General features: G+C 40.9%; 1 non-coding gene across 1 annotated transcript; it reads left to right on the top strand.

Annotated features, from left to right (window-relative positions):
• The first annotated feature begins 11,175 nt into the window (after positions 1–11,175).
• On the top strand, positions 11,176–11,283 carry LOC130971102 (small nucleolar RNA R71). Its single transcript, XR_009082334.1, has one exon. It is a non-coding gene; the product is annotated as a small nucleolar RNA R71 (small nucleolar RNA).
• Positions 11,284–21,971: the final 10,688 nt, after the last annotated feature.

Here is a 21,971-nt window from a genome sequence, read left to right as displayed (position 1 = left end):
GTGATTGGCTAAGAACTAGCTAAAAAGCTAAGTTTGGTGTGGCCACTCACCAACTTGATCTAGGCTTATAACCATTTGGATAAATTAAATTTTGAAGAGTAAGCCTAGAGATTAAGTTTGGTGTGGCCACCACCATACGAGGATCACTTGGCAAGCCCAATACCACTTAATTTGAAAGCATTTAATATATTGGTGGAGGCTTGAATGAGAATTTTAATGTGTTCAGGGGAGATTAGAAGCAAAGAATGTGAAAGGATTGGAATTACTTCTTCCCCATGAACACATTAAAAACCCAATGATGAACCCAATTTATTGAGATGCAAATGAATTAAGTTTAGTGTCCCAAGGGACACCCATCAGTTGCAACTCCATTCACTAGCATTGAAAAGGAATATGGATGATTATTTTGTCATTACTAATGGGGTTTTCGGTTTCTTTTTTTCAGGAGATTGAATGGGGCCCACTTGATATATAACGAGGAGGTCAAAGTGTACTTACACTTTGGAACTCAACAGATGCAAAGGGCACAGTGGGATAAGGATTGGCGCCTCTTCCCACGCTAGGCGCCACTCCCCAAGTGGAAAAATAGTGAATTCCCTTCTTTTCCCACCATTCGAACCACACCCTTCACTCCTATAAATCCCCTCACCTTCCCATTCTCTCCCACTTCAATACCCATTCCATACACAAAAGATACCCACACAGACCTTTTTTTCTCTTTTCTCGTCTCTCTTTTCATCCCCTTTCTCTCTATCTTTCTACTTGATTGGGACAATCAAGTGCTAAGTTTGGTGTTGGAGCAAAACTTTGTTTTACTTGTGTTTCTTTGTAACATTCCATTACTATCTCAGAAACCTCAAACACACACTCTCTCTCCACCCAATAGCACCACCAAGATCCTCAACCTCAAAGAAAAGAAAGACCAAAGAACCAACTTCCGGTTCCTCAAGCTCAAACTTCAATGAGTACAAATTCCTCTCCGCATTCAACCAAAACTAATTCTATGGTTGGGTTAGTGAGAGGGAGATCATCCCAGAGGTTGGCTTCTAATTGGTAAGGAATGAGCACCTTAAAATCAACATTGAGATCAACAACAGGGGCTGGGCACTCTTTTGCAACCCACCAAAGAAAGTAGTGGAAGGCGTAGTAAGGGAGTTTTATTCCAACGTAGTGCCACAGCCAGGGCAAACTTATGGGTATATTAGCTAGTCCCTCTAACATAGAAAGGGTGCTGATGGTAAAAAGGACAAACTCCACTCAGAGTTATGAGGAGAGGATGAAGCAACCAGACCCAGGATTTGATAAAATCTTGAATGAAATTTGTGTACTAAATGTGCAATGGATTAATGACAAGGATGGAAAACCCAACCAGCTGAGAAGAAGGGACTTGAGTCCCCAAGCTAGGGGGTGGCTAGATTTTGTGAGAAGATCTTTGATCCCTACATCAAACACTTCTGAGGTGACCAAGGAGAGGGCTGTACTTATATACAGCATAATGAAGGGAGAGAACGTGAATGTTGGGGAGTTGATTGCCAACAACATCAACAAGATTCTGAAAAGTACTAATGACAGCACAAGATTGGCATTCCCCAGTATCATACAAGAGCTATGTGATGACGCTGGAGTTGAGAAGGTGATTGATGAGGTGTTGGTGAAGCAAGATACCTATAACTGCCAAGAAGATGGCCAAGGTGTTGGCCGTCAATCCACTTCAAAGGGCCAGAGAGCATAGAGCTCATGCTCATGTGCCACAACAACAACAATAACAAGAAGAAGAGGCAGAGGAGCAACTACAATTCCTGGCACTTCAACCACCACAATACCAATAATACCAACAATACCAACAATATCAACAATTTCCTGAAGGAATGAACTGGGAGCAGTTGCAAGGAGACGTGCATCAAATGAAGGGAGATTTGCATCAACTAAGGAAAGATGTCAACCAATTTCAAAGTAGCCAAAGGGATCAATAGAACCAAGTAAATGAGAAAATACAAAACCTCCAAGGAAGCTTTGAGCAAGCAAGGAAGGAGCAGCAAGAGGAGTTCGACTGGGGAGAGGTGCGAAGTGCACTTGACAAGGTAGTAGAGCAGAATAAATGGCAGCAGAAGAACCTTGCTGAGTTCAGGCACCTTTATGATGCTCAGACCATTTCAAGGAGGCAATATGATATTAACACACAAGCGAAGCTGAATCACTTGTGTAATGCTGTGGCCGCCATCAACCTCGGATACCTAACGTTCATGCAAGGGCTGGAGGAATTGAATGCTAGACAAGAGGAAATCCTAGCTAAGCACAAGGAGGATGAAAGAAATTATATGGTAAGGCTAGGTTTCTGGAAGTCCAAAGACAAAAAAGTACAAGAAGGATCCTCCAAAAAGGGCGAAGATGACTCCTCCCCCTCTAAGAAGAAGGACAAAGGCAAGGGGCCAATGAACTAAAGAATCTGCATAAGGTTGTTGAGTTCCATAATTGACAATTCCCAAATTTCTGAATTCTGTTTAAGTTTTTATCTATCTACTTTACTTTATGTTTGAGAATAATTGATAGTGTTAGGATAGTTTATGTTTTATTTTACTTGAAGTCTTTTGTGAGTCCTTTGATATAAAGGAAAGAGAATGCAATGATAACTTTAGTCTTTTTCAACATCAATAAAGTAGAGTTTGTCTCCATAAGAGTTGTTGTGAGTGTGTAAGAACAAGAGTAAATAAGATTAAGACCAAGAAAGCTTATTCAAAGAACTAAGAAACAAAAGACTAAGTGAAGAACCTTGAATGAAGTAAAAAGAAAATGAGTCATGAAAGGTAACTAGTCCTAGAAGGCAAGACAAGTAGAAATTGAGGGGTGTTCCTTGAATATCTATAGAACCAAGAAGTAGTAAGCAACAAAGACCCAAGGCTCTGAGTATCAACTACTAGGGAGGGAAGAGAAACATTGAAAAACTCAAAAAGAGTTAGAAACCCTAGTAGATGCTTGTGGTGAAGATGTGTCAAGAAGAGGCCTGTGCAAGTAAATTCTCAGGGGTGTTTCAACACCTAGCACCCTAAAGCCAACTGGCTTGGGAGTGTTAATTGAAAGCCTAACTAAAGGGTTGTCTTGAGATAAAACACTTAGAGTCGTGGTCAATAAACAGAAAAGAAGCATAAAAGGAGAAAATGAGTTAACTCTTACTACTTCAAGGTGACAATCAATGAAAAGGACCCCTAAGACACATACTTGGAAAAACCCTTAAGAATCTAGGAACCCTTTGTGACATTCAAAGCATTCATGCATGTGTTGAACACTTAGTCCAATTCTTAGTTATATTGCATCCATTCAAGGTCAAGTCTCAATTCACTAAAAAGACCACTCACATTGATTTGCTTGTGACAAGCAAAGCTTAAGTTTGGTGTTGTGATGACTCACATCATCTACCCTTTTTCTTGCATAAAAAGGACCATAAAAGAGGAATAATCTTATTTGATCATTGTAATTCATGCCTTAATTGATGAATATCATAGTACATTGCTTTGAAATGAGTTTGTGCTGAATTTCAGGTGGAAAAGACATCAAAAATGGGAAAGAAAACAACAAAACAAGTGGGGCATGTGAAGCAGGCGTGCCACTTGGAACAAATGCCACAAAAATGTATTGGCGTGGCATGCCAGAAGCTGGGCGTGGCATGCTGGTACAATATTCCAGAGAGCAACAATGAAGACCATCAAAGGGGCATGGCACGTCAGAAGCTGGGCGTGGCACACCAATTCATTACCTAGAAGAATCATCACTAGGGCGTGCCACTTTGTATCGAAGGCGTGGCACGCCTAGGGGTGGCAAAACGGGTCGAGCCCGCCGGGCCGATCCGCTAAACCCGCTAAAAAAGGCGGGTTGGACTAGGATTTGGAGCCCACCAAATTAAAAAAACTTGCCAAACCCGCACCACCAAATTGGCGGGTTTTGGCAGGGCGGGGCGGGCCGGTCCGCCGGGCCGAAACTTTTTATTTTTTTTATTAAATAAAAGAGTGGTTATTATTATAAAATTAATAATTATAGAATTTTTAAATACTTTTTTTTCATTTTTTGTTTTTATTCTTCTTTTAGTTATTAACTTTATTTATTTTATTTTACAATTTCGTATATATGCTCAAATTACGTGACTTATTTTTTAAAATAAAAAATTTTATTGACAAAAATTATTTTGAACAATTTTATTGAAGTTAAAAATTAAAAAAAAATAGTAAAAAAATTATATTATAATTTGACTATTTTTATTTGTATTTTATTTTTTAATTATAATTTTTTTGTTAATTTTAATGAATTTTATTTTTCAAAAAAAAAGAGTCAAGCGGACTAACCCGCCAACTTACAAATCCCCCATAAAGCAGGGCGGACTAGCATTTTAAACCCATTTTAGTTGGCGGGGCGGGCCGGTCTGCCCCGTTTATGAGGCAAGGCGGGCCGGTCCGCCCCGTTTATGAGGCGGGACGGGGCGGGTTGGGGTGGGCCAGCCCGCTTTGCCACCCCTAGGCATGCCAGCTCCAGAGTTCACTTGGGCGTGCCACTTGAGGATCAAGGCGTGGCACACCAAGCCTAAAAGACCCACAATTGAATGGGCGTGCCACTTGAACAACATGGCGTGGCACGCTGGTACAAAAGTCCAGAGAAGGGGCTGAAGGAAAATGAAGTCTGGGCGTGTCACGTGAACAACCAGGCGTGGCACGCCAACGAACAAGAATATAATGCAAAAAGCTGGGCGTGCCACTTGGTATCGAAGGCGTGGCACGCCAGCTCAAGAAGTCCCAATAAGGCGTGCCACTTGAGTGATGAGGCGTGTGGTGCACGAAATTGTGATCAATACTTTTCAAAACATAAACAATCCCTAGTAATGGCTCCAAAGACTTGGTGCTCAATACCATGGTATAAACACAACTTCGCACAACTAACCAGCAAGTGCACTGGGTCGTCCAAGTAATAAACCTTACGCGAGTAAGGGTCGATCCCACGGAGATTGGTGGTATGAAGCAAGCTATGGTCATCTTGTAAATCTCAGTCAGGCAGACTCAAATGTATAATGGTGATGAACGAAAATAACATAAAAGATAAGGATAGGGATACTTATGTATATCATTGGTGTAAGAGCTTCAGACAAGTGTATAAAGATGCCTTCCCTTCCGTCTCTCTGCTTTCCTAATGTCTTCATCCAATCCTTCCTACTCCTTTCCATGGCAAGCTTGTGTAGGGTTTCACCGTTGTCAATGGCTACCTCCCATCCTCGCAGTGAAAGCTAATGCACGCACTCTGTCACAGTACTGCCAATCACCGGTGTGGTTCCCTCCCCTACTGGAATAGAATCCAGTGATTCTTTTGCGTCTGTCACCAACGCCCAGCAGGTTACAGGTTTGAAGCACGTCACAGTCATTCAATCATTGAATCCTACTCAGAATACCACAGACAAGGTTAGACCTTCCGGATTCTCTTGAATGCCGCCATCAGTTCTTGCCTATACCACGAAGACTCTGATCCCACGGAATGGTTGGCTCGTTTGTCAGGCGAGCACTCGGTTGTCAGGCGATCAACCATGCATCATGTAATCAGAAATCCAAGAGATATTCACTAAGCCTCGAATGCTTGTAGAACAAGAATGGTTGTCAGTCACCTTGTTCATAGGTGAGAATGATGATGAGTGTCAATCATCACCTTCATCAAGTTGAAGAACAAGTGATATCTTGGTAAAAGAACAAGCGGAATTGAATAGAAGAACAATAGTAATTGCATTAATACTCGAGGTACAGCAGAGCTTCACACCTTAATCTATGGTGTGTAGAAACTCCACCGTTGAAAATACATAAGAACAAGGTCTAGGCATGGCCGAATGGCCAGCCTCCCAATGATCTAAGAACTAGATGTCCAAAGATGATCAAAGGATCGAAAACTGATCCAAAGATCCTTAATACATAGTAAAAGGTCCTACTTATAGAAAACTAGTAGCCTAAGGTGTACAAAGATGAGTAAATGACATAAAAATCCACTTCCGGGCCCACTTGGTGTGTGCTTGGGCTGAGCAATGAAGCATTTTCGTGTAGAGACTTGTCTTGGAGTTAAACGCCAGCTTTGGTGCCAGTTTGGGCGTTTAACTCCCATTCAGGTGCCAGTTCCGGCGTTTAACGCTGGAATTTCTTGAGGTGACTTTGAACGCCGGTTTGGGCCATCAAATCTTGGGCAAAGTATGGACTATCATATATTGCTGGAAAGCCCAGGATGTCTACGTTCCAACGCCGTTGAGAGCGCGCCAATTGGGCTTCTGTAGCTCCAGAAAATCCACTTCGAGTGCAGGGAGGTCAGAATCCAACAGCATCTGCAGTCCTTTTCAGTCTCTGGATCAGATTTTTGCTCAGGTCCCTCAATTTCAGCCAGAAAATACCTGAAATCACAGAAAAACACACAAACTCATAGTAAAGTCCAGAAAAGTGAATTTTAACTAAAAACTAATAAAAATATACTAAAAACTAACTAGATCATACTAAAAACATACTAAAAACAATGCCAAAAAGCATACAAATTATCCGCTCATCACAACACCAAACTTAAATTGTTGCTTGTCCCCAAGCAACTGAAGATCAAATAAGATAGAAAGAAGAGAATATGCAATGAATTTCAAAAACATCTATGAAGATCAGTATTAATTAGATGAGCGGGGCTTTTAGCTTTTTGCCTCTGAATAGTTTTGGCATCTCACTTCATCCTTTGGGACTCAGAATGATTGGCTTCTTTAGGAACTCAGAATCCAGATAGTGTTATTGATTCTCCTAGTTAAGTATGATGATTCTTGAACACAGCTATTTTATTGAGTCTTGGCTGTGGCCCAAAGCACTCTGTCTTCCAGTATTACCACCGGATACATACATGCCACAGACACATAATTGGGTGAACCTTTTCAGATTGTGACTTAGCTTTGCTAAAGTCCCCAACTAGAGGTGTCCAGGGTTCTTAAGCACACTCTTATTTGCCTTGGATCACAACTCTTATTCTTTTCTTTTTCTTTCTTTTTCTCTTTTTTTTTTTTTTTCGTTTGCTTCTCTTTCTTTTTTCTTTTTTTTTTGTTTTTTGTATTCACTGCTTTTTCTTGCTTCAAGAATCATTTTTATGATTTTTCAGATCCTCAGTAACATGTCTCCTTTTTCATCATTCTTTCAAGAGCCAACATTCATGAACCACAAATTCAAAAGACATATGCACTGTTCATGCATACATTCAGAGAACAAAAGTGTTGCCACCACATCAATATAATTAAACTGTTATAAAATTTAAAATTCATACAATTCTTCTCCTTTTCAATTAAGCACGTTTTTATTAAGAGAGGTGATGGATTCATAGGACATTCATAACTTTAAGGCATAGACACTAAGACACTAATGATCACAAGACACAAACATGGATAAACATAAGCATAGAAATTCGAAAAACAGAAGAATAAAGAACAAGGAAATCAAGGAACGGGTCCACCTTAGTGATGGCGGCTCTTCCTTCCTCTTGAAGGTCCTATGGAGTGCTTGAGCTCCTCAATGTCTCTTCCTTGCCTTTGTTGCTCCTCTCTCATGATTCTTTGATCTTCTCTTATTTCATGGAGGAGAATGGAGTGTTCTTGGTGCTCCACCCTTAGTTGTCCCATGTTGGAACTCAATTCTCCTAGGGAGGTGTTTAGTTGCTCCCAATAGTTTTGTGGAGGAAAGTGCATCCCTTGAGGCATCTCAGGGATCTCATGATGAGAGGGGTCTCTTGTGTGCTCCATCCTTGTCTTGGTGATGGGCTTATCCTCATCAATGGTGATGTCTCCCTCTATGTCAACTCCAACTGAATAACAGAGGTGACAAATGAGGTGAGGAAAGGCTAACCTTGCCAAGGTAGAGGACTTATCCGCCACCTTGTAGAGTTCTTGGGCTATGATCTCATGAACTTCCACTTCTTCTCCAATCATGATGCTATGGATCATGATGGCCCGGTCTAGAGTAACTTCGGACCGGTTGCTAGTGGGGATGATTGAGCATTGGATAAACTCCAACCATTCTCTAGCCACGGGTTTGAGGTCATGCCTTCTCAATTGAACCGGCTTGCCTCTTGAATCTCTCTTCCATTGTGCGCCCTCTTCACATATGGTTGTGAGGACTTGGTCCAACCTTTGATCAAAGTTGACCCTTCTTGTGTAAGGATGTTCATCTCCTTGCATCATAGGCAAGTTGAACGCCACCCTCACACTTTCCGGACTAAAATCCAAGTATTTCCCCCGAACCATAGTAAGATAATTCTTTGGATCCGGGTTCATACTTTGATCATGGCTCTTGGTGATCCATGCATTGGCATAGAATTCTTGAACCATCAAGATTCCAACTTGTTGAATGGGGTTGGTAAGTACTTCCCAACCTCTTCTTTGGATCTCATGGCGGATCTCCGGATATTCACCCTTTTTGAGTGAAAAGGGGACCTCGGGGATCACCTTCTTCAAGGCCACAACTTCATAGAAGTGGTCTTGATGCACCCTTGAGATGAACCTATCCATCTCCCATGACTCGGAGGTGGAAGCTTTTGCCTTCCCTTTCCTCTTTCTAGAGGTTTCTCCGGCCTTGGATGCCATAATGGTTATGGAAAAACGAAAAAGCAACACTTTTACCACACCAAACTTAAAATGTTTGCTCGTCCTCGAGCAAAAGAAGAAAGAAGAGAGTAGAAGAAGAAGAAATGAGGAAGAGGGAGATGGTGGTGTATTCGGCCAAAGAAGGGGGAGAAGTGTTGTTTTGGTTGTGTGAAAATGAAGGGGAGAAGAAGGGTATTTATAGGAGAGAGGGGAGATGGGGTTCGGCCATATTGGGTGGGTTTGGGAGGGAAAGTGGTTTGAATTTGAAGGGTGAGGTTGGTGGGGTTTTATGAAGGATGGATGTGAGTGGTGAAGAGAAAGATGGGATTTGATAGGTGAAGGGCTTTTGGGGAAGAGGTGTTGAGGTGATTGGTGAATGGGGGAAGAAGAGAGAGAGTGGTGGTGGGGTTGGTGGGGATCCTGTGGGGTCCACAGATCCTGTGGTGTCAAGGAAAAGTCATCCTTGCACCAAATGTTGCTCGAAATCACGTTTTGAGCCATTTCTGGCGTTAAACGCCGGGCTGGTGCCCATTCCTGGCGTTTAACGCCAGGTTCTTGCCCTTTTCTGGCGTTTAACGCCAGTCCGGTGCCCCTTTCTGGCGTTAAACGCCCAGAATGGTGCCAGACTGGGTGTTAAACGCCCAACTGCTAGGCTTACTGGCGTTTGAACGCCAGCAGCTTCTTCCTCCAGGGTGTGCTGTTTTTCTTCCTGTTTTTCATTTTGTTTTTGCTTTTTCAATGGATTTTGTGACTTCTTATGATCATCAACCTACAAAAAACATAAAATAACAAAAGAAACTATATAAATTATAATCATTGGGTTGCCTCCCAACAAGCGCTTCTTTAATGTCAGTAGCTTGACAGAGGGCTCTCATGGAGCCTCACAGGTACTCAGAGCAATGTTGGAACCTCCCAACACCAAACTTAGAGTTTGAATGTGGGGGTTCAACACCAAACTTAGAGTTTGGTTGTGGCCTCCCAACACCAAACTTAGAGTTTGACTGTGGGGGCTCTTCTTGTCTCTGATTTGAGAGAAGCTCTTCATGCTTCTTCTCCATGATGACAGAGGGGTATCCTTGAGCCTTAAACACAAAGGATTCTTCATTCACTTGAATGATCAGTTCACCTCCATCAACATCAATCACAGCCTTTGCTGTGGCTAGGAAGGGTCTGCCAAGGATGATGGATTCATCCATGCACTTCCTAGTCTCTAGGACTATGAAATCAGTAGGGATGTAATGGTCTTCAACTTTTACCAAAACATTTTCTACAAGTCCATGAGCTTGTTTTCTTGAGTTGTCTGCCATCTCTAGTGAGATTCTTGCAGCTTGTACCTCAAAGATCCCTAGCTTCTCCATTACTGAGAGAGGCATGAGGTTTACACTTGACCCTAAGTCACACAGAGCCTTCTTGAAGGTCATGGTGCCTATGGTACAAGGTATGGAAAACTTCCCAGGGTCTTGTCTCTTTTGAGGTAATTTCTGCCTAGACAAGTTATCCAGTTCTTTGGTGAGCAAAGGAGGTTCATCCTCCCAAGTCTCATTTCCAAATAACTTGTCATTTAGCTTCATGATTGCTCCAAGGTATTTAGCAACTTGCTCTTCAGTGACATACTCGTCCTCTTCAGAGGAAGAATACTCATCAGAGCTCATGAAAGGCAAAAGTAAGTCCAATGGAATCTCTATGGTCTCATTTTGAGTCCCAGATTCCCATGGTTCCTCATTGGGGAACTCATTGGAGGCTAGTGCACGCCCATTGAGGTCTTCCTCAGTGGCGTTCACTGCCTCTCCATCCTCTCCAAATTCGGCCATATTGATGGCTTTGCACTCTCCTTTTGGATTTTCTTCTGTGTTGCTTGGGAGAGTACTTGGAGGGAGTTCAGTAACTTTCTTGCTCAGCTGTCCCACTTGTCCTTCCAAATTTCTAATGGAGGACCTTATTTCATTCATGAAACTTTGAGTGGTTTTAATTAGATCAGAGACCATGGTTGCTAAGTCAGAGGGGTTCTGCTTAGGATTCTCTGTCTGTTGCTGAGAAGATGATGGAAAAGGTTTGCCATTGTTAAACCTGTTTCTTCCACCATTATTATTGAAACCTTGTTGAGGTCTCTCTTGATTCTTCCATGAGAGATTTGGGTGATTTCTCCATGAAGAATTATAGGTGTTACCATAGGGTTCTCCTAGGTAATTCACCTCTTCCATTGAAGGGTTCTCAGGATCATAAGCTTCTTCCTCAGATGAAGCCTCCTTAGTACTGCTTGGTGCATTTTGCATTCCAGACAGACTTTGAGAAATCAAATTGACTTGTTGAGTCAATATTTTATTCTGAGCCAAAATGGCGTTCAGAGCATCAATCTCAAGAACTCCTTTCTTCTGACTTGTCCCATTGTTCACAGGATTTCTTTCAGAAGTGTACATGAATTGGTTATTTGCAACCATCTCAATTAGCTCTTGAGCCTCTGTAGGCGTCTTCTTCAGATGAAGAGATCCTCCAGCAGAGCTATCCAAAGACATCTTAGATAGTTCAGAGAGACCATCATAGAAAATACCTATGATGCTCCATTCAGAAAGCATGTCAGAAGGACATTTTCTGAGTAATTGTTTGTATCTTTCCCAAGCTTCATAGAGGGATTCTCCATCCTTCTGTCTGAAGGTTTGGACTTCCACTCTAAGCTTACTCCATCTTTATGGTGGAAAGAACTTTGCCAAGAAGGCATTGACTAGCTTTTCCCAAGAGTCCAGGCTTTCTTTAGGTTGAGAGTCCAACCATATTCTAGCTCTGTCTCTTACAGCAAAAGGGAATAGCATCAGTCTATAGACCTCAGGGTCAACCCCATTAGTCTTGACTGTGTCACAGATTTGCAAGAATTCAGCTAAAAACTGATGAGGATATTCCATTGGAAGTCCATGAAACTTGTAATTCTGTTGCATTAGAGAAACTAATTGAGGCTTAAGCTCAAAGTTGTTTGCTCCAATGGCAGGGATAGAGATGCTTCTCCCATAAAAATCAGGAGTAGGTGCAGTAAAGTCACCCAGCACCTTCCTTGCATTGTTTGCATTATTGTTGTTTTTGGCTGCCATGTCTTCTTCTTCTTTGAAGAATTCGGTCAGGTCCTCTAAAGAGAGTTGTGCTTTGGCTTCTCTTAGCTTTCTCTTCAAGGTCCTTTCGGGTTCAGGGTCAGCTTTAACAAGAATGCCTTTGTCTCTGCTCCTGCTCATATGAAAGAGAAGAGAACAAGAAAATGTGGAATCCTCTATGTCACAGTATAGAGATTCCTTGAGGTGTCAGAGGAAAAGAGAAATAGAAAGAAGAAGGAGAAGAAGAATTCGAACTTTACTTAGATAAGGTTCGAATTGTGCATTAAGAAGGAGTGGTACTCCATAAATAGAAGGATGTGAGAAGGAGGGAAGTAATTTTTCGAAAATTAATTAAAATATTTTGAAAACATTTTTGAAAAACATTAATTGATTTTCGAAAATCAAAGTGGAAAAGAAACCAAGTGATTTTTGAAAAAGATTTTTAAATTAGAAATCAAAAAGATTTGATTGAAAACTATTTTGAAAAAGATGTGGTTAAGAAGATATGATTGAAAAGTTATGATTTTAAAAAGATTTGATTTGAAAACAATTTTAAAAGATATGATTTGAAAACAATTTTAAAAAGATTTGATTTGAAAAATTAATGACTTGCCTAACAAGAAAAGATATGATTTAAACATTAAACCTTTCTCAACAGAAAAGGCAACAAATTTGAGATGTTCAATCAAATCATTAATTGTTAGTAAGTATCTTTGAAGAAGGAAAGAAATTGATTTTGAAAACATTTGATTGAAAAGATATGATTTGAAAAAAGATTTGATTTTGAAAAACTTTGAAAACTTGAAAAAAAATTGATTTGAAAACAAAATCTTCCCCTTAGCACCATCCTGGCGTTAAACGCCCAGAATGGCATCCATTCTGGCGTTTAACGCCCAAAATGCACCCTTTTTGGGCGTTAAACGCCCAACCAGGTACCCTGGCTGGCGTTTAAACGCCAGTCTGCCTTCTTCACTGGGCATTTTCGAATGCCCAGCTTTTTCTGTATAATTCCTCTGCAGTATGTTCTGAATCTTCAATTCTCTGTATTATTGACTTGAAAAGACACAAATAAAAAATATTTTTGGATTTTTAATAATCAAAATGCAACAAGAATCAAATAACAATGCATGTAAGACACCAAACTTAGCAGTTTGTATACTACTGACACTATATGAGACACATAAACACTCAAGTCAAAAGAATTCAAAGAGCAGAGTAAGAAATCATCAAGAATTACTTGAAGATCCTTAAGACACATGAATGAATGCATGCAATTGACACCAAACTTAAGATGAGACTCTAGACTCAAACAAGAAACATCAAATATTTTTGGTTTTTTATGATTTTGTAAATTTTTTTGTGATTTTCGAAAATTAAGTGAAAACATCAAAATTCTTAATGAGAATTCCAGGAATCAGTGCAATGCTAGTCTAAGACTCCGGTCCAGGAATTAGACATGGCTTCACAGCCAGCCAAGCTTCCAAAGAAAGCTTCGGTCCAAAACACTAGACATGGCCAAAGGCCAGCCAAGCCTTAGCAGATCACTGCTCCAAAAGCAAGATCAACAAGCTCTTGTGATGATAAGTTGAAACCTCGGTCCAATGAAATTAGACATGGCTTTACAGCCAGCCAGATTTCAGCAAATCATCATGAAACTCTAGAATTCATCTTCAAGAATTTCGAAAAAAAATAAATGCCTAATCTAAGCAACAAGATGAACCTTCAGTTGTCCATACACAAGAACAATCCCCGGCAACGGCGCCAAAAACTTGGTGCACGAAATTGTGATCAATACTTTTCAAAACATAAACAATCCCTAGTAATGGCTCCAAAGACTTGGTGCTCAATACCATGGTATAAACACAACTTCGCACAACTAACCAGCAAGTGCACTGGGTCGTCCAAGTAATAAACCTTACGCGAGTAAGGGTCGATCCCACGGAGATTGGTGGTATGAAGCAAGCTATGGTCATCTTGTAAATCTCAGTCAGGCAGACTCAAATGTATAATGGTGATGAACGAAAATAACATAAAAGATAAGGATAGGGATACTTATGTATATCATTGGTGTAAGAGCTTCAGACAAGTGTATGAAGATGCCTTCCCTTCCGTCTCTCTGCTTTCCTAATGTCTTCATCCAATCCTTCCTACTCCTTTCCATGGCAAGCTTGTGTAGGGTTTCACCGTTGTCAATGGCTACCTCCCATCCTCGCAGTGAAAGCTAATGCACGCACTCTGTCACAGTACTGCCAATCACCGGTGTGGTTCCCTCCCTACTGGAATAGAATCCAGTGATTCTTTTGCGTCTGTCACCAACGCCCAGCAGGTTACAGGTTTGAAGCACGTCACAGTCATTCAATCATTGAATCCTACTCAGAATACCACAGACAAGGTTAGACCTTCTGGATTCTCTTGAATGCCGCCATCAGTTCTTGCCTATACCACGAAGACTCTGATCCCACGGAATGGTTGGCTCGTTTGTCAGGCGAGCACTCGGTTGTCAGGCGATCAACCATGCATCATGTAATCAGAAATCCAAGAGATATTCACTAAGCCTCGAATGCTTGTAGAACAAGAATGGTTGTCAGTCACCTTGTTCATAGGTGAGAATGATGATGAGTGTCAATCATCACCTTCATCAAGTTGAAGAACAAGTGATATCTTGGTAAAAGAACAAGCGGAATTGAATAGAAGAACAATAGTAATTGCATTAATACTCGAGGTACAGCAGAGCTTCACACCTTAATCTATGGTGTGTAGAAACTCCACCGTTGAAAATACATAAGAACAAGGTCTAGGCATGGCCGAATGGCCAGCCTCCCAATGATCTAAGAACTAGATGTCCAAAGATGATCAAAGGATCGAAAACTGATCCAAAGATCCTTAATACAATAGTAAAAGGTCCTACTTATAGAAAACTAGTAGCCTAAGGTGTACAAAGATGAGTAAATGACATAAAAATCCACTTCCGGGCCCACTTGGTGTGTGCTTGGGCTGAGCAATGAAGCATTTTCGTGTAGAGACTTGTCTTGGAGTTAAACGCCAGCTTTGGTGCCAGTTTGGGCGTTTAACTCCCATTCAGGTGCCAGTTCCGGCGTTTAACGCTGGAATTTCTTGAGGTGACTTTGAACGCCGGTTTGGGCCATCAAATCTTGGGCAAAGTATGGACTATCATATATTGCTGGAAAGCCCAGGATGTCTACTTTCCAACGCCGTTGAGAGCGCGCCAATTGGGCTTCTGTAGCTCCAGAAAATCCACTTCGAGTGCAGGGAGGTCAGAATCCAACAGCATCTGCAGTCCTTTTCAGTCTCTGGATCAGATTTTTGCTCAGGTCCCTCAATTTCAGCCAGAAAATACCTGAAATCACAGAAAAACACACAAACTCATAGTAAAGTCCAGAAAAGTGAATTTTAACTAAAAACTAATAAAAATATACTAAAAACTAACTAGATCATACTAAAAACATACTAAAAACAATGCCAAAAAGCATACAAATTATCCGCTCATCAGCGTGGCACGCCAGCACTTAAGGAGGCCAAACAAAGCTGGGCATGCCACTTGGTATTGAAGGCGTAGCACGCCAGCTTAATCAACTCACTTTGGCGTGCCACTTGAACATCCAGGCGTGGCACGCCAACCTTTGGAACCAAGGCAAATGAAGGGCGTGACACGCCAGTCTCATGGCGTGGCACGCTGGTAGTGTTTTTCAAAGAAGAAGGAGAGAAGCCAATGAATTGGGGCGTGCCACTTGGATGACGAGGCGTGGCATGCCAGCAAGAAGATGATGCATCCAGAGGAGTGTGGCACGCCAAACCCTGGGCGTGCTACACTGGTACAAACTTCCAGAAGCATGGAGATGAGGAAGATGACCTTGCGCGTGCCACTTGGTGTCGAAGGTGTGGCACGCCAGGTTACTTGGGCCAATTAAAATGTCCTGGGCGTGCCACTTTGGCTCGAAGGCGTGGCACGTCAGGGGTGAAACAGAGGATGGCGTGCCACTTGAATGGTGAGGCGTGGCACGCCAAGTCAGAAACAGAGGGAGCGTGACACGCCAGAGAAGCGCCAGTCACACGCCAGCTGGAAGATCACATTTGTTGAGTTTCTTTTCCCTCCAAATTGTAATTTTCTTTTCACTTTTGTAATTGCCTTTATTTTCTAGATCTAGGAGTAGTATAAATACCCTTGGAAGTATTGGAAAAGGGGTTAACAAGTCATAGAGATCACTATCTCAAGAGATTGTAGAGTTTTAGTTTTCAATTCACTTTTCACTTTTCACACTTCATCTCTTCCATCTTTTGTACTTCCTTTCTGAGCTATGAGTAGCTAAATTCCCTCTCATTGAGAGAGGGAGCTCTATTGTACTTGATGGATTAATGATAGTAAATTTCTTCTTCTCTTCATCTTCTCTTTGATTTGCTAGAAGGAATTTCGATTTTCATGCTTAGTGTTCAATTAACTTGGAAAAGAGATTGAATGCAAAATGGGTTTCATGGGAACCTTGGAAAAGGAAACATGAAACCATGCTAGAAATCCCTTCTCACACTTGAGTAGAATCTGGGTTTTGGTGTTTGGATATAGTGACATACAATCCTCCCTCTACTTGGATCTATGATGATGTGTGGTATAATCAGGGACCAATCATATCTCTCTTCATGAGCAATTAGACCATGGAATTGGCTATTGATCAAGATCTGAGAGATTGAGTCACCAAGGGATTGGGGCTCAATCAATCATGATTGCCAAGAGGTCAATGAGTTGCATGATTGAAGAGGATATGAGCTAGATTTAATCCAAAGAGACACTATCTCCTGATCTCAATGAATTCCCCCATTCTTATCTCTCCCATTCTTTTATAGCTTTTATTTACATTCTGCAAATTCCCATTCCCTTTTACATTCCTGCTATTTCTATTTCTGCACTTTATTGCTTTCCTTTATTCTTTTGCCATTTATATTTCTGCCATTTATAATTCTGCACTTACAACTTACTCTGTTAAGCTTGACTAATTCACCAATTAATTAAAATTGTTCAAATCCTCCAATCTCTGTGGATACGATCCCACTCCACTGTGGGTTAATACTTGACGATAATTTTGGTGCACTTGCCAAGAGCGAATTCATCAATTTTATTGGGAAGGGAGTGAATCTCAGACTCATCATTATCCATAAAGTTATGAATTTCCTCAATGGGAAGCTCATCACCATCATCATCCGATTCCCCGGACAGATCAACCACATCCATTTTTCTTTTCTTCAAAATGACATTCTTCCTTTTCGGACGAGGGTGATTAACCTCTCCTGTAGCAGCGGCAACCTTCTCCGGCTTAGAGGTCGATCCCTCTTTGTCTACATTTTTACTCCTAACCCGAGCTCTCAATGTAGTTGCAGAGACTCCAGGATACTTACCACCTACCAAAAACACCAAGAAATTTTTTTGTAAGAAAAACTGAATATAAAAATGAGTAGAAAGGTAAAAACACAGAATGGATACCTAAGTAATCCATCACAGCCTGTCTATTATCATCCCATTGTAACAACTCAAAAATAGATATCAAATCCTTTCGATCAACAACTTCAACCAGATACTCAATCATACACTCAACTCTCGAACTAATGGTTTCAAATCCGAGGATATTCCGAGGTTCTAAATACCACCACAAGGGAAACCTCTCACACAAGTCCTCGTTTAAATAAAAAGGAAAATCATCCTCAACACTCTAAATTTTGAGGTACATCTCCTTAAAATTCTTAAACGAAGATTTATACAGCTTGAAAATACCAAAACCTGGCAAGCTATTCAGATTCACCTAACCTCCCTTACACACCCATTTCGCTTGAAACATCGTAAAGAACAACTCCAATGTAGGTTTCTCCTCCAAATATTCCATCAACACTTCAAAACCTTGAAAGAAGGCCCAACCATTAGGATGAAGCTGAGACACAGCACAATTCATCTGTTTCAAAACTTGGCATTGGAACTCTGAAAAAGGAAGCTTCTCCCTCAAGTCCTCTAAGATGCAACTATACATGTAGAAGAACTCAGAAGAATCACCTCTATGAAAAACACAATCATCCCCAGAGCAAGGTAACCACTCCAAACATAACCGAGAGCCTACTCTCACTACCTTTTTCAAATCTATTTCTTTAATGGAATCAAAGTCACAAAACAAAGACACTCGACTACTCACATCTTCATTCACCCAATCATATGACCAATCTATCCTCCCTTTCTTATCTTTCTCAAACCCCATTGGCAACAAAAACAGAAACAGAGCAACAAATACAGAAACTCAATGAAGCAGAAAGAAGAAGGAGGAAAATCTACCACATACCTCTTTTACTCATTTTCTTTTCTCTTGAACCTTCACAGCCAATTTTATCTCAAAACATCAAAATGATTCGCAAACCCAAATATTGGCATTCCAATGCAGTTAACTAAGAGTTACATAACCCACTCAATTCCACTATACCCACTACTCAATCACATCAAACCGCCCAGGGAAGCATTGGAAATGACAAACCACTTAATGTCATCATTACTTCTCTCTCTCTTCATTAAAAACTGTCACTTTTACTACTTTTATCTTTATTCCATATTTTTTAATTAAGCATCTTGAACTGGGGGCTCCAAGCCTAACCCATTTGCCGAAGTTATGAACCAACTCAATGGCCGACTTATACTTCATTAAAAGTTTAACCTATTTCATTAAAACACTTTCCCAGGCTAAGCTTGGGGGCTATGATCCGGCCGTTATAAATTCAACATCATAACTCGGCATTATCTACCATAACTCGGCAATGTATGTTATTACTCGGCAATCTACGTTATTACTCAGCAAGCTACGGTATAACTCGGCAAGTTACGTTATAACCAGACTCAACAGATTATATCCTATAATCAAAACATCCAATGTAACGTAATCACCCATCAAGACTTAATCATTACTCTTCAATTCAGAAGACCAATAGAAATGTAACCGACCTACCTTGATTCGCCTATAAAGGTATGATATTCTATCTTAAAGAGACACATTGAATTCTCAATACTGACTTAAGCTTCGGAGTGCCTTTGCAGGTACACTTCCCCCTCTCTTATTTATACTCTGTGTGATTGGACATCTCTCAGGCAAAATACTCAGACTAGCCCAAGGCTCATAGATCGGCATCGAAGATAACAACTCGGTGCCGTCCCCCAGTAGCCGAGCGCCCCTCCAGGTATCCACATAGGAACAGGTATTATTTTTTTAAAAATTTAGTGTTATTCTTGTCATAAATTTGGATTTGTAGTCTCTATATAGTCGTAGTGTTTCTTATGTGATTTAAACCATGTTGATGAATTTTTTGGTACTATCATTTTTAAATCTCAGTGTTATCATGAGTTAGATTCAATATGATTCATGTTTTTGAGCTTGTTTTGAGTCTAGTCACCATTTTAAAATTTCAGTGTTATTTTTATTTAGATTCAGTGTTGATATGGCTGTTACAAATCAAAAGTCATAACTCGGCATTATGCGTTATAATTCGGCCCAACGGATTTTAACTCATCACAACAGCGTAACTCCGAAGTAAAACACCCGACCAGATACTGCAACCTACTGATCTATAATAACTACTCTTCAATGCAGATAATGACCAAAGGCTCAACTGATCAGTCCCACTTCACCTATAAAGGTATGATATTTTTATCCTCGGAAGGGACATTGAATACATTATACTAACTTAAGCATCGGAGTGCCTTTTGCAGGTACACTCCCCCTTTATTCTCTCCACAACGTGGTACGCTCTCGGATGAAGAGCTCGGACTTCCAAGCTTACAGCTCGGTGTCAGCTACCAGGAACCGAGTTGTCTGAAGTTTCATCGACGCAAGAACAATTGGCGCCTACCATGGGGCCGAGAATATAAAGTCTTTCCTATTCATCAGCCTCAATATTGTCACATTTATCCATGGCTGATGCACCTCCACATACACCATCTGAACTTTTGCAGATGATAACTGAGCTACAACAAGCCAACCAACGTAAGACAGAGGCGCACTAGCACATGACAGAATAAAATTAGAGAATGGCAAATCAGATTGCCAAGTTAGTGAATGCTTGGATTGAAAACAATAATGATCATTGTGAACAACCAGAGGAGGAAGAGCACCAATCTGATCTGACGCACATTTCCAAAACTATTCAGCTTGAAGAAGCTCGGCCTCCACAAAATGAAAAAGCTCGGCTTTCGCAAAATGAAGAAGCTCAACCAGAAAACAAAAATACCAAGCCCGATAACTCTATAGTGCCATTCACGGCTGACGTTATAAATTTCAAGCTAGCCAGAAAGTTCACTTTGCCACCGACCTTAACCCCCTACGACGGGTTAGGAGATTCGAAGTAATACCTCAAAAAGTTTAAATCCCTAATGATCATAAATGGTGCTTTCGATTCCGTCTTATGTCGTTGTTTTCCATCTTATTTAGATGGTCCTGCACTTGATTGGTTTTGTTCTTTTCCTGCAGATTCTATTTCTCGTTTTCGAGAACTAGCGAAACTTTTTAAGAATCACTTTGCTGGATCTGTCATCTACCTATATGACTCTGACTACCTGAACACAATCAAACAAGGCTAGAATGAAAGTTTGAAGGACTACATTACTCGTTTCACAAAAGTAGCCATGAGCATACCAGATCTCCATCCCGAGGTACATTTGCACGCCATCAAAAGCAGACTCTGACCAGGCAAATTTCAATAAGCAATTGCAATAGCCAAAGCAAAGGCCCTGGCTGAGTTCCGCAAAAAAGCAAAAGGACAGATGGACATTAAGGAACTATGACAAGCTCAGAAGGTGGATAAAGCTCAATATAAAGATGAGGATAAAGCTTGGGACAGTAAGAAGAATTTCAAGCTAACCCTTTGCTATGAGTCATACACTCAGTTCAATACAAAGAGGGATGACATATTCAAAGAAATTCTCAACTTCAAGTTGATCAATCCTCCGCGAAAAACGGGCACCTATCCGGGTGCAAAAAACGTGGATAAATCAAAATATTATACTTTCCCCCAGAAGCATGGGCACATCACTGACGAGTGTGTCATTGCCAAAGACCTCTTAGAGCGACTAGCTCGGCAAGGTCATTTAGATAAGTATATCAGTGGACACATACAAAGGCATACCCCATTCTCTGCTAACCACACCTCGGCAGGACAACATTCCTGATACAAAGAAAGGGCGACTTCAAGCCACCTCGATCAACCACGGGGAGTTATTAACTGCATTTCTGGAGGTTTTATAGGTGAAGGAGCTACAAAATCGACAAGGAAGCATTCATACCGAGCTATGCTATCAGTGGAAGGCAACCTTGGCAACAACCACACACCCTCACATTTTCCTCAAATGACATTTCAGGCCTCTGACTTCAATACAAATATCATAAATCTAGACGATCCAGTCGTAATCTCCATCCAAATATGGGACCTTTTGGTACGAAAAGTACTACTGAACCCTGAAAGTAGTGCCGATGTTCTTTTCTATTCTACATTTCAGAAAATAAAGCTGAGCAACAACATACTTTAACCTTCCACTGGAGATTTAGTCGGATTCTCAGGGGAACGAGTCTCGGTTTGGGATCTGTGTGGTTACAAACCACACTAGGTGAGCATCCGTTATAAAAAACTTCAGATGTTCAATATTTAATTGTCGAATGTTTCAGCCTGTATACTTTAATACTCGACTGACCTTTTTTAAATTGGTTCGGTGCTATAGTATCTACAATTCATCTTTGCGTTAAGTTTTCTATGCAGGACGACCTCATTGCGACTATTCATAACGACAATCGTGAAGCTCACCGATGTTATAACAACAGCTTGAAAAAGCCTAACCGAGCTATGGGTCCACAAGTAAATATCATCTGCAATTGTGCCGAGCTCCCAACCCTTGCTAATCTTGACCCAAGGGCCAATACCCTCGAAAGACCAACCCCAACAGAGGATTTACAAAAGGTTTATCTTAACAATGACCCTAAAAAATTCACTTATGTAGGAACCATGCTTAGCTCGGAAGAGAAAGCTTCATTTTAGGAGTTTCTACAACAACATGCTGATCTCTTTGCTTGGACTCCTGCCGACATGCCCAGCATTAGTCCCTCAGTTATTTCACAAAAGTTGGCACTAGATCCATCTTTTCGACCTATAGCACAGAAGAAGTGGAACCTCAGCCTCGGAAAGAAACAGTCATCCTTCGAGAAAACCAAAAAATTTATTAATAATGGCTTCATACGGGAAATCCACTTCACAACATGGTTGGC

This window comes from Arachis stenosperma, chromosome 3, assembly GCF_014773155.1.
Source record: "Arachis stenosperma cultivar V10309 chromosome 3, arast.V10309.gnm1.PFL2, whole genome shotgun sequence".
Classification (NCBI taxonomy): domain Eukaryota; kingdom Viridiplantae; phylum Streptophyta; class Magnoliopsida; order Fabales; family Fabaceae; genus Arachis; species Arachis stenosperma.
Note: the sequence above shows the minus strand (reverse complement) of the source record. Positions and strands in the feature narration are given on the sequence as shown.